We start from the raw sequence: 14,142 nt of genomic DNA, 5'->3' as shown, positions 1-14,142 counted from the left end.
GGCACCCATCTTGCAGACAGTGTGTGTCAATGGAGCACATCATGCACAGTGTGGTGTGCTGACCCACGGCTAATCTGTAAACATGCTGCAATGTCATTCAGTGTCACTCGGCGGTTTTCCTTCACTATGGCTTCAACTGCTGCAATGTTCTGTGGAGTCACAACTCGTTGTGCCTGACCTGGACGAGGAGCATCTTCCACTGAAGTCACACCATTTGCGAACTTCCTACTCCATTCGCAGACTTGCCGCTGTGACAAACATGCATCAGCGTACTGAACCTTCACTCGTCGATGAGTTTCAATAGGTTTCACACCTTCACTACGCAAAAACCGAACAACAGAACGATGTTCTTCCCTGGTGCAAGTCGCAAGTGGGGCGGCCATCTTTATACTGATACTGCGAAGGTATGTGTGCATCTGCACTATGCTGCCACCTACAGGCCATTCTGGACGCTGTTTGTAGCACGCTTACCAACATACAGAATAACAGCGCGAAATTTCGTTTTGTTATTACAAATTTAAGGTTTTCATTTGACTCACCCTCGTACCTGGCGCACATGCGCAGTAAACGGAAACGACTGGCGGAGCGCAAATAGAACCATCTGATATTTTGTAAAGTCGTTCGTTCTACTGCGCGAAACACAAGGGGGAACGTGTGACGTACTCGAACGTCATTCGTTAAAATTATTTTTGCGAGCTCGAGGTTCCTATATAATAACTAATTGTTGTTTATCAATATTTATTCGTTGTTATTCCGCTGTGTAGATTACTATTGTTCTGAATTACAGAGTCAACAGTTGGTTTTAAATTACGACACTTGATCATGCAGGTATATGTATATCTAAATTCAAATTTGCACACCATTTTGCACATGAAGGATCAACTTGTTTTTGGAGCAGTGACAGAACGACGATGAAAACAAAAAGACAGACGTTGTTTGAGTTCCAATCTGGCTGAAAAGAAGGGACAAAGGCAGCGGACTATATTCATTGCTTATGAAAGAACTAAGCCTCGAAGATCCGCTAGAATTTCAGAGTTTCGTGAGGATAGACATGGCCTGTTTCTTGACTTCCGCAAGGCGTTTGATACAGTTTCCCACAGCCGTTTAATGAAGAAAGTAAGAGCATATGGATTATCTGACCAATTGTGTGATTGGATTGAAGAGTTCCTAGATAACAGAACGCAGCATGTCATTCTCAATGGAGGGAAGTCTTCCGAAGTAAAAGTGATTTCATTCAGGTGTGCCGCAGGGGAGTGTCGTACGACCGTTGCTATTCACAATATATATAAAGTACCTTGTGGATAACATCGAAAGTTCACTGAGGCTTTTTGCAGATGATGCTGTAGTATATCGAGAGGTTGTAACAATGGAAAATTGTACTGAAATGCAGGAGGGTCTGCAACGAATTGACGCATGGTGCAGGGAATGGCAACTGAATCTCAATGTAGACAAGTGTAATGTGCTGCGAGTACATAGAAAGAAAGATCCTTTATAATTTAGCTACAATATAGCAGGTCAGCAACTGGAAGCAGTTAATTCCATAGAATATCTGGGAGTACGCATTAGGAGTGATTTGAAATGGAATGATCATATAAAGTTGATCGTCGGTAAAGCAGATGCCAGACTGAGATTCATTGGAAGAATCCTAAGGAAATGCAATCCGAAAACAAAGGAAGTAGGTTTCATTATACTTGTTCGCCCACTGCTTGAATATTGCTCACTGGTGTGGGATCCGTACCAGATAGGGTTGATAGAAGAGATAGAGAAGATCCGACGGAGAGCAGCGCGCTTCGTTACAGGATCATTTAGTAATCGCGATAACGTTACGGAGATGATAGATAAACTCCAGTGGAAGACTTTGCAAGAGAGACGCTCAGTAGCTCTGTACGGGCTTTTGTTGACATTTCGAGAACATACCTTCACCGACGAGTCAAGCAGTATATTGCTCCCACCTACGTATATCTCGCGAAGAAACCATAAGGATAAAATCAGAGAGATTAGAGCCCACACAAAGACATACCGACAATCTTTATTTCTACGAACAATACGAGACTGTAATAGAAAGGAGAACCAATAGGGGTACTCAAAGTACCCTCCTCCACACACCGTCAGGTGGCTTGCGGAGTATGGATGTAGATGTAATTGCAGAAGGTGCTATCTAAGGTAGAAGATGGAATTAACAAGTGTGACACAGTCATGAGGGAGGCCGTATCACATTCTCGAAAGTAACAACTAAGTATACAGGGAGAGTCACCTAACGTTACCGCTGGATATTTTTCGTAAACCACATCAAATACTGACGAACCGATTACACAGACCGAACGTGAGGAGAGGGGCTAGTATAATTGGTTAATATAAACCATAAAAAAATGCACGGAAGTATGTTTTTTAACACAAACCTAGGTTTTTTTAAATGGAACCCCGTTAGTTTTGTTAGCACGTCTGAACATAGAAACAAATACGTAATCAGTACCGTTTGTTGCATTGTAAAATGTTAATTACATCCGGAGATATTGTAACCTAGAGTTGACGCTTGAGTGCCACTCCTCTGCTGTTCGATCGTGTGTATCGGAGAGCACCGAATTACGTAGGGATCCAAATGGAACGGTGATGGACCTTAGGTACAGAAGAGACTGGAACAGCACATTACGTCCACATGCTAACACCTTTTTATTGGTCTTTTTCACTGACGCACATGTACATTACCATGAGGGGTGAGGTACACGTACACACGTGGTTTCCGTTTTCAATTACGTTCGACGTACTGAAAAAATGCGAAAAATCACCAACACGTAAATATGATCATCGAAACCGGACGTATGCCACGTGACTGTGAGAGCTGATCCCTTTGCTGCGAGTTACCAGTAGGATACCAGTCGTGATATGCATGAGGCATACGTCCACATGCCCATACAGGGCCTCTCAATTACGGGGCAATCTTGTGTCACACAGCTGGTACGAGGAGGTTTCATAAAGTAAATTACACGTTATTATGGAAGGCTAAGTAATGTTTATTGAATACTGCACTACACTTCGAAGTGAGACGGGTGCTCGACACTATTTTTCAACATGCAGGGTGTTTTGTTTTAACCTGAGTCAACTAAGTATCTCGAAATCGACGTATCTTTCGAAAAAATGTTCCAGGTGGAAAGTTAAGATTAGTGAAGGCGACATCTGCCTTTGCTACTACCGGCCACCTCGTAACAATCCCCCATGGACGGGGTCAACTTTGTATTTGTGTCTACTGCATCCTCTAAACGACAAATATCAAGTGGGCCTGTTTTTGTAATTAAAAACTGACACATTTCATTCTGCACTTCATCTACGATGTAAACCTTCGTGTTCTGACATCCATGTTCAAAATTTACTTTACTGTTTAGAGTAAACAGATTTGTTCCCGCATGATAAGACCAGTTTTGTGCGAAATATGTAATGCGTCACTATCACAAGGCATATTTAAAGACAGACTACAATATGCCGTTGTTAAACCCCGCTTTCAGAAATGTGATAAGTGAGACGTCAGTAAATACTGACCTATTTAACTGGTGACATCATTTTCCAAAATTTTTGAGAAGGTGATGTATTCTAGAAGAGTATCTCACCTAGGCAACAAAAACATCCTCAGCAAATCACAGTTTGGGTTTCAGAAGCGTTGCTCTACTGAGAATGCCGTTTACATGTTCACACACCAAGCATTAAATAACAAAATAGCACTGGTAGGTATTTTCTCTGACCTATGCAAGGTATTTGATTGTGTGAATCATAGTATACTCCTACATACATTGAAGTTTTATGGGATTGATGGCATATCTAACCAAAAGAATGCAGAAAGTTGTACATAGTAGTAATTCAACCAGGAGATTCCAGAGATATAATTCTGACTAGGGAGAAACCACGCATGGGGTTCCCCAAGGCTCAATCTTAGGTCCACTACTGTTTCTCATACTGTATATGTAAGGATCTACCGTTTAATGTACAACAAGCAGAATTAGTTGTTTTTGCAGATGACGCTAGTATTGCAATCACCTTCAGCATACATACAGAAATGGGAGAAGTTGTGAACAAAATTCTCAGAAGTATCATTGACTGGCTTTCTGCGAATAGTCTCACCCTGAATTTCACAAAGACACATGATATTCAATTCTGCACCTCTAGGGGTACTGCACCAGTGATAGGTGATGAAATAATTCAAAATTCTTAGGTGTCCATATTGATGAGAATTCAAACCGGAAAAAATACATTTTGGAACTCCTAAAACAATTTAGTTCAACCACATTTGCACTTAGAATCATAGCAAATTTTGTGGAGAGAGAAATCAGTAATAGTTTGTTTATTTTCATTCAGTAATGTCATAAGGAATAATGACCTGGGGTAACTCATCCTTAAGAAAGAAGGTCTTCATTGCCCAAAAACGTGCTGTAAGAGTAATATGTGGTGCTCATTGCCCTTGCGCCTCCGATCTCTGCACAAACCATGCCATCCTAACGCAATACTACTAGAGAACATGGCGCCACCTATATAACGCGCAACGGTTCACGAAACTTTCCGATTCATAAACAGGGGTTTTTCTCTTTTTGCCTCGAGGAAATTTACTTTATTTGAACTCGGAATAAGTTCAAGCATTCCGCAGGTAACCGCTGTTAGGGATATTGGTCTGAAGTCTCGCGGGCGCATTCTTTTACCCTTATTATACACAAAAGTCGCTTTCGCTTTTTTCCAGTCGCTTGGGATTTTGCGCCGGCCGAGAGATAAAAGCGAGCTAAGTAATGGCCCGGGATTCCATATGGACCTGGCCGCTTATATGTTTTCAACTCCTCCAGTTGCTTCTCTACACCAGGGTTGGCTATTACTACACTGATCAGCCAGGACATCACAACCACCTACCTAATAGACTGCATGTTCACCCTAGGCTCGGGTAACAACTGTGACGCGTCATGGCACGGAAACAATGATGCCTCGGTAGATCTCTGGAGGGATTTGGCCCCACATCTACACACACACACATTACCTAACTCACGTAAATTCCTGTAAGGGGGCAAAGAGCTCCGATGCCACGTTCCATCACATCCCAGATGTATTCTGTTTCATTCAGATATGACGAGTTTAGGGGCCATTACAGAACAAGAAAAAAGAGAAACGCAACTCCCGTGTTAAAAGTGGGAAACACAGACAGACAGCAGCGCCTCGAATGGTATGGAGATGAACCAAAATATGAAAACATTGCGGGTTGCATCCCCCCCCCCTAATTATGTTGTAGGTTTTTATTTTTCTTTTAATTCTATTACCTTATTTTTCTGGGCGTACTTTGTAATTGTTTAGGCTGGCATCATAATAAAATAATTTAAATGCAGCTATAGCACACTGTACTACAGCAGAGAGAAACCTATTCAGTAATACACTCCTGGAAATTGAAATAAGAACACCGTGAATTCATTGTCCCAGGAAGGGGAAACATTATTGACACATTCCTGGGGTCAGATACATCACATGATCACACTGACAGAACCACAGGCACATAGACACAGGCAACAGAGCATGCACAATGTCGGCTCTAGTACAGTGTATATCCGCCTTTCGCAGCAATGCAGGCTGCTATTCTCCCATGGAGACGATCGTAGAGATGCTGGATGTAGTCCTGTGGAACGGCTTGCCATGCCATTTCCACCTGGCGCCTCAGTTGGACCAGCGTTCGTGCTGGACGTGCAGACCGCGTGAGACGACGCTTCATCCAGTCCCAAACATGCTCAATGGGGGACAGATCCGGAGATCTTGCTGGCCAGGGTAGTTGACTTACACCTTCTAGAGCACGTTGGGTGGCACGGGATACATGCGGACGTGCATTGTCCTGTTGGAACAGCAAGTTCCCTTGCCGGTCTGAGAATGGTAGAACGATGGGTTCGATGACGGTTTGGATGTACCGTGCACTATTTAGTGTCCCCTCGACGATCACCAGTGGTGTACGGCCAGTGTAGGAGATCGCTCCCCACACCATGATGCCGGGTGTTGGCCCTGTGTGCCTCGGTCGTATGCAGTCCTGATTGTGGCGCTCACCTGCACGGCGCCAAACACGCATACGACCATCATTGGCACCAAGGCAGAAGCGACTCTCATCGCTGAAGACGACACGTCTCCATCCGTCCCTCCATTCACGCCTCCATTCACCACTGGAGGCGGGCTGCACGATGAGCGTGAGCGGAAGACGGCCTAACGGTGTGCGGGACAGTAGCCCAGCTTCATGGAGACGGTTGCGAATGGTCCTCGCCGATACCCCAGGAGCAACAGTGTCCCTCATTTGCTAGGAAGTGACGGTGCGGTCCCCTACGGCACTGCGTAGGATCCTACGGTCTTGGCGTGCATCCGTGCGTCGCTGCGGTCCGGTCCCAGGTCGACGGGCACGTGCACCTTCCGCCGACCACTGGCGACAACATCGATGTACTGTGGAGACCTCACGCCCCACGTGTTGAGCAATTCGGCGGTACGTCCACCCGGCCTCCCGCATGCCCACTATACGCCCTCGCTCAAAGTCCGTCAGCTGCACATACGGTTCACGTCCACGCTGTCGCGGCATGCTACCAGTGTTAAAGACTGCGATGGAGCTCCGTATGCCACGGCAAACTGGCTGACACTGACGGCGGCGGTGCACAAATGCTGCGCAGCTAGCGCCATTCGACGGCCAACACCGCGGTTCCTGGTGTGTCCGCTGTGCCGTGCGTGTGATCATTGCTTCAACAGCCCTCTCGCAGTGTCCGGAGCAAGTATGGTGGGTCTGACACACCGGTGTCAATGTGTTCTTTTTTCCATTTCCAGGAGTGTATTTTCAGTCTATTTTTGACGTTTGCGTCTGACAGACAAGAAAACATGACAGGAGCAGCGACTATCAGGCGCAAACGTCAAAAATAGACTTTTAAATTGACATGCTTATATTGTTATCTATCAACGTGTAAAAGCTCCAGCATGTTTTATGGCTCATAAGAACTAGATGCAACACTTGAAACTGAGAGTAAGTCGAAACAAGCTTGTAGTGTAAATAATTGAAGCAAAAGAAAAATAACATTGTAGCAGCTAAACTGGACTACAAATATTCCTGAATAATGTCATAATTTTTACCTCATACAAGCTGCTGGATCAATGGACAAAAAAAAGCCTATTATTAAGAGAGTAAGGAGCAGTTAAAGAGGTTCAATTAAGAAATATTTATCACAGTATTAATTAATGAAGAATTCTAAAATTTGTTACAACTATGTTTCAAGACTAGTAAGTTTCAGGAGTAGTAACTTCTGAGTAACTGCCCAGCAAACTTGCACTACTGACCATTAATTTCTTAAAAAGGTTTCTACATCTTACTACTGTAAATGCTTCAACACAAAAAAGAAAACATCAATATCAAGTACCAAAAGCAGGAAGGGTGGATAAAAACAGTGAAATGAAAACCAAACTTACTTTTTATTTATTTCTCAAGCACACAAAAAAAATTTTCTTTTAACTGTTATAAAGCTTTAAACCGTTTTTCACAAGGAACACCTGTCACATGTTTTGGAAACACACCGCTCTTTAGCCTATGCCTACTTTTATTCATAAAATCTTCTTCGAAAAAATTATCTTCACGAACAAAATGAGAAGAACAGTTCATATCTAGTGACAGTTTACAAACACTCTTCCACTTTAGGAGCAACTCTTGATGCTGTTTTGGAAACCTGTAGAAATGCAAATTTCCTCCGTTGAACCCCCCTAATAGCCAGATGAACAGCCGGGGAACTTGCAGGAGTATTTCAATGTCAATCTGTTGTGTTGAAGATTCTGAAAAAAACCTTAAAATCTTCATTAATTAAAACTAATACAGACATATCAAAGTTATTTAAATAAACAAACGGAAACCACACTGTTTAATTCACGACAGAAGAGAATACATTTCATTTATAGGTTACGAGATTATTTAATGAAAAGTTAAAGGTCTTACCTTACAATTAATTGTGGACATTTTTCAGCAGGAAATCTCTTCAATTCCACGGTGAACTTTATGAATTTAAAGTAAAAAATCTGTTTATAATGAAGATGAGTAGTATGTAAATATGAAACAAATACAAAGACGACTGTAACCGAGGACCACAGATTTCAGTGCAGAGCAAGACGATAGAATACTTCAAAACAGCCACCATTGGAGTTTAGACAGCTCTCATTGGTCAATTCCAGTTTCGTTTGCCCCCTAGCGCTTGTAGTGGTCTGGAATGGAACTACGTGGCTTGTTGCCTCTTCGCCCTTGTAGCTTTCACCCCCGTGGGGGCCACCACATCGGCTGGCACTCAGCTCTGTGTTCCTCAAACCACTCCATCCAACTCCTGGCCTCGTGACATGGCGCAGCATGGTACCTCGCCCGAGCTCCACTGGACCTATAGATTCCCACATGAATGTTCTGCAGAGCATCCTGGAACTGCTGCCAGCTTGTCTCTGCCCCACAGTACACGTGTCAAGGAGCTGCTCCCCTGGAGGACGAACGATTCGCACCCTCGCATCAGCATGATGAAGAAGGTACCGGAATTTGTCAGATCGTGCAACACTCTTCCACTGCACCAACATCCAGTGCCGATGGTCACATGCCTGTTTTAGTCATAGTAGCCGATGTCGTGGTGTTGAACATTGGCACATGCGCGGGGCGTCGGCTGCGGAGGCCCGTCGTTACGCTACGGTCGCAGGTTCGGATCCTGCCTCGGGCATGGATGTGTGTGATGTCCTTAGGTTAGTTAGGTTCAAGCAGTTCTAAGTTCTAGGGGACTGATGACCTCAGATGTTAAGTCCCATAGTGCTCAGAGCTATTTGAACCATTTTTGAACATCAAGGATAATATGAACTTAATGGCGCCGTAGTCCCGTGGTTAGCGTGAGCAGCTGCGGAACGAGAGGTCCTTGGTTCAAGTCTTCCTTCGATTGAAAATTTTACTTTCTTTATTTTCGAGAAGTTATGATCTGTCCGTTCATTCATTGACGTCTCTGTTCACTGTCATAAATTTAGTGTCTGTGTTTTGCGACCGCACCGCAAAACCGTGCGATTAGTAGACGAAAGGACGTGCCTCTCGAATGGGAACCGAAAACATTTGATTGCAAGGTCATAGATCAACCGATTCCTCCACAAGAAAACACGTCTTATATATTCTATGCGACAATGGTGACGGCATGTGCGTCACATGACAGGAATATGTTGTCGACCCACCTAACTTGTGCACTTGGCGAATAGGTAAAAGATTCTTCTACCTTGCCCGATTTAGGTTTTCTTGTGGATGTGATAATCACTCGCAAAAAAGTGATGAAAACATAAGAGTTTGTCACATAAACTGCAACAAATGAATGCAACAGTTTCACAGTCGCACAGTTTTCCCTGTGGTCTGTCAAAACACGTTTTTAACGTGTTCAAATTTTTTCCGTTTAGGTGTAGCGTCCCCATACTACGGCGCAGTTACCTCGTATCGGACTGACGGATGGACAGATAATAATTGTCTGAAAATAAAAAATTAAACTTTTCACTAGAGGGAATACTTGAACCAAGGACCTCTCGCTCCGGAGCTGCCCACTCTAACCACGGGACCACGGCGCCCCTGTGCTCACAATTTCCTTGATGTTGCCTATCTTGCGCATGGACTACTCAGTTTGCATATTTTGCTTGTTTTTTCCATAGTCCCACACAACTTCTTCCTGTTTTCTCGATCGATCTGTGTTCAGTTTTTCAAGGCCTATCCACTGTACCAACTTGCAACTAAATCTGAGGGGGGTGCGATGGGGAGGTTCCCTTGTAAGCAACGTATCAACAAGCTGACTATGCAATGATTAATATTTGTCATATCCCGACAATCGCTTCTCGCTCGCTTTAAGCATCAAGATGATTACTATGCCGCTCATATAAGTCATTGATAGTTATTATCAAGTTAATGCCCGTAAATTGCGGTTCAAATGGCTCTGAGCACTATGGGACTTAACTACTGTGGTCATCAGTCCCCTAGAACTTAGAACTACTTAAACCTAACTAACCTAAGGACATCACACACATCCATGCCCGAGGCAGGATTCGAACCTGCGACCGTAGCGGTCACGCGGTTCCAGACTGAAGCGCCTAGAGTCGCACGGCCACACCGGTCGGCGTAAATTGCGGTTAATGTTACTGAATCACACACGCGACGATAACGCCCGATATCCAGCCGCGTATCTTAAACTCCGCGCCGATATTTGAGAATTGGAGCGCTATTTGTTTCCACCAAGTCGTGCCGTGGTTCCCTAGAGTAATTTTTAAGTCAACTGCGGGTTGTAAATTAACAATTCTATGCCCATTCATGAAAGCTACAGCAGATCCGCACTCGACGAACTCTTGATCGCGCACTCGAGCAACACGGAAGTTTTTTTCCTTACAAAGAGAAAACATATATGCAACAAGGTTATATGCTACGTCAAGACATATTTATATCTACGTCATTAAAACTCATTACCTATTAAATGTTGTACATAATTGAATTTTTTACTCTGCAAATAATCTGTTGTGACTTGGCAAGACAGCCAAGCCACTATAAGAGGAAGCCTGGCGTGACGCGTTAAGCTCATGCAGGATGGCGTGAGGTCTGGAACAGGTCAAGGTCTTATAGTAGCAAAAATAGTACGTAGCTTCTGGAATACTTAACTTTAATCCATAATTGGTGAACATCGGTCTGACGGTATATGCATCACAAGATAAATAGCAATTGATAATGGCGCTAGGTCGTAGCAAATGACGTAGCTGAAGGCTATGCTAAACTGTCGTCTCGGCAAATGAGAGCGTATTTTGTCAGTGAACCATCTCTAGCAAAGTCGGCTTTACAACTGGGGCGAGTGCTAGGGTGTCTCTCTAGACCTGCCGTGTGGCGGTGCTCGGTCTGCTATCACTGACAGTGGCGACACGCGGGTCCGACGTATACTAACGGACCGCGGCCGATTTAAAGGCTACCACCTAGCAAGTGTGGTGTCTGTCGGTGACACCACATAATCAATAAAATTTAGACATGAATTACATGTATAAAAAAAATCTCAAGTTGATATGACGTCATGGGCCACTATTTGTTTCGACTCCCCTGCACTCACGTGACGCAAAGTAGATCCGACTTTGTTGGACATATCTATTGTTACAGTGTTCAAACATACTTGTACTCTGCCCGGTATTAAAATCTGATGTTAGTTCTGCCACAGTTCACCGCCTGCACTGTTTTCTCTGTCGGCCGAGCCTACGACGTCCGATATCTGTAATGAGGGGGTGGCCACCCAACCCATGTCGTCTGGACGTGGTTTCACCTCGCTTTCATCACCTGTTAAGACATTCACCACAGCAGTCCTCAAACACCCGGCAAGCGCCATAGTTTCTGGGCCGTCACAATCTGCCGGCGGTCAAATTCAGATAGATCGCGTTCCTTCCCCATTCCACACATGGACAGCACACTCATTGATACTACAATGTAACGTTGTTGCTTTAATTTGCTATGAAAGCGGTACTGATAGACAATAAAAGCGGTTTAAAAGCTGTGAGCTATCTGAGGAAGTTAACCTTGCATTACTGCGCAACTGTTTCACCAGGCATCCAGTCTAGCTTACCAAATTCCCAACCAGACTAACATTAATTATAATCTTTTAATAGTCATACGACATATATATATATATATATATATATATATATATATATATATATAAGAGAATTTAAATAAAATCAGTTTATATTTGGAAATTTATTTTAACATTGATCATTGAATTTTCAGCATATTAAATTTGATTCATAACTAACCGGTGCCTTATTTAGGATTGTGAAAATGTGAGATTGTAATCTTACGGAACACATCAAATATGGAGGCAAGATTGGGAGACTGCATACAACACTGCATTCATAAAACAACACACGAAGAACGTTGAAACATATGCAAGAGGAAATTAACCACAACCAACCGATTGAATTTTCACCCAAAGAAGTTACGTTCGTAGCGCAATCCTATCCGTCATGAAAGTACCACACACCGGTATGCTAAATTCATACTGACTCTCTGTGAAATCTTCCCGAAAAGAATAGCTGAGGGCTACTTTGATGATTACACCACATGCTTCACGTGGTCAACTTGGTTTACACAAAGAGCGTAACTCCACAATAATTTTGATAATTAAAATAAATTAGATCGAAAAGCAATTTACAAAAGAAAAACCTCGAACTGGTTACTATCGTCTTACTATTAACCTGATGGGTCAAACAATTGTATAAGAACGTGGTACTGGTCTCACAAAGTACACCCCACGTGGGTTGAACATAAAGAAAAGTTGCTATATTGAAAAATATTGTCAAGACGAGACGTATTAATCTCACGCACGTTCGCATTTAAGATTGATGAACTTAGAGTTACTAATCAACACGTAATTCCACTTTACTCAGAAAGTAGTGACAAAGCAACTACCGGAATATATTCTGAACTTCACACGAGAATTTCACTGCGCTGCAATTTAAGATAACATTAGATATTTTAGAGCTAAACCTGAAATAAAGGTGATTAAATTTTCAGTTAGGCTGAACTTTAGAAATCCATTGTCCTACGGGCTTAGCAGAGACGCGCTTAGCCGGAGATCTTACCACTTCAGACGCTCGCCACGGACAGACTGCCCTGGTCCCTTCCTGAGGGTGGCTCACAAATACAAACGGAAGTGGCCAGAGGGGCAGCTTCCTATACCAACATGACAAGGGACGGACAGGACCATACTAAGGATAGAAACCTCTTTGCTTTTAGAAAGCGTAGCTACCTGTTCTGACGTTGGTCCTACTGTTCTCTAGCAGACAGGCTTGTCTGCTACCCTCAAGCATGCAACTAGAAACACATTTGCTCATTCATCCTCTCACACAGAAGGGAAGGGGGATGACGTTATCTTATCGTATACAGTATATAAAAGAAAGCGGATGTAGGTTCCGTATAAGACTGTGTGACATGAATTACATATAAACTGTGTTTTAAAGTGTAGTAGTGTGACAGATCGTTCTTGTTTATGTGTAAAAGTAACACGTTCCACTACGCAGTCTCCTCCCAGATAGTCAGAAACGCCACAGTAAATTTAGACAAGGAATTTATGCCGTAAATGACAACAGATTTAAGAAATTAACATGAAAGGAATCCAACAGAGACCTTTCAACATGCACCGTGCGTGTGTCTGACTAGCAACTCATTCCTCGCCAGATGACGCTGCTATCGCGTGGACGAGCTACCGAGCGAGGTGGCGCAGTGGTTAGACACTGGACTCGCATTCGGGAGGACGACGGTTCAATCACGCGTCCGGCCATCCTGATTTAGGTTTTCCGTGATTTCCCTAAATCGCTCCAGGCAAATGCCGCGATGGTTCCTGTGAAAGGGCACAGCCGACTTCCTTCCCCGTCCTTCCGTAATCCGATGAGACCGATGACCTCGCTGTTTGGTCTCATCCCCCAAACAACCCAACCCTGGACGAGCTTATATGGATAGTGTAGGTCGGTTGTCATAACTGATCAGTGTATGTTCTCCATATAGTAGTCCGTGCGACAGAGTACGATCCTACTGCTAGAATGATTTCCTAACATCTCTTATCGTGTTTGAGATAGTTTAGTATTTAAGACAGTTTAGATGTTTACTTTTAGGGGTGTCTGATTATATACACTTTGTTTTCAGATTTACCACGTTGTATAGCTTTCTAGTACACGTACTGATTGTACGACGGTGGCTTACATCATACTTGACACGGGTTGTAGTTATGGAGATGTGGCTCACTGCTTTATGCATACCACGAGTGGTACTTTACTCGTGCCTAGCAGTACAGCAACCGTGTCACCCGTCATGTTACATATAGGTTCTCTTGTTCGGGTCGTCACATTTTTTGTATTTTCTCATACTTATTAATGTTTTTACGGTGTGTTGTGATGCTCTTGTCATCTTTACGTGTGACAACTCCCTTTGTGTCTTAACGCTAACTTTTTAGTATGTATGTAGACTATTGGCGATGTTTTCACTGAAGCTGACTTCAATGCGACATCCTTTTCAATAGCTTCCACAGCGAAACTCTGTCTCGAAATCTGACGGAAAATCGAAAGAGTTTCTGGACGTACATAAAGCACACCAGCGGCAAGCCACAATCAATACAT

Source organism: Schistocerca americana, chromosome 10 (genome assembly GCF_021461395.2).
Source record: "Schistocerca americana isolate TAMUIC-IGC-003095 chromosome 10, iqSchAmer2.1, whole genome shotgun sequence".
NCBI classification, from domain to species: domain Eukaryota; kingdom Metazoa; phylum Arthropoda; class Insecta; order Orthoptera; family Acrididae; genus Schistocerca; species Schistocerca americana.
The sequence above is the reverse complement of the archived record's forward strand: the minus strand, read 5'-3'. Positions refer to the sequence as shown.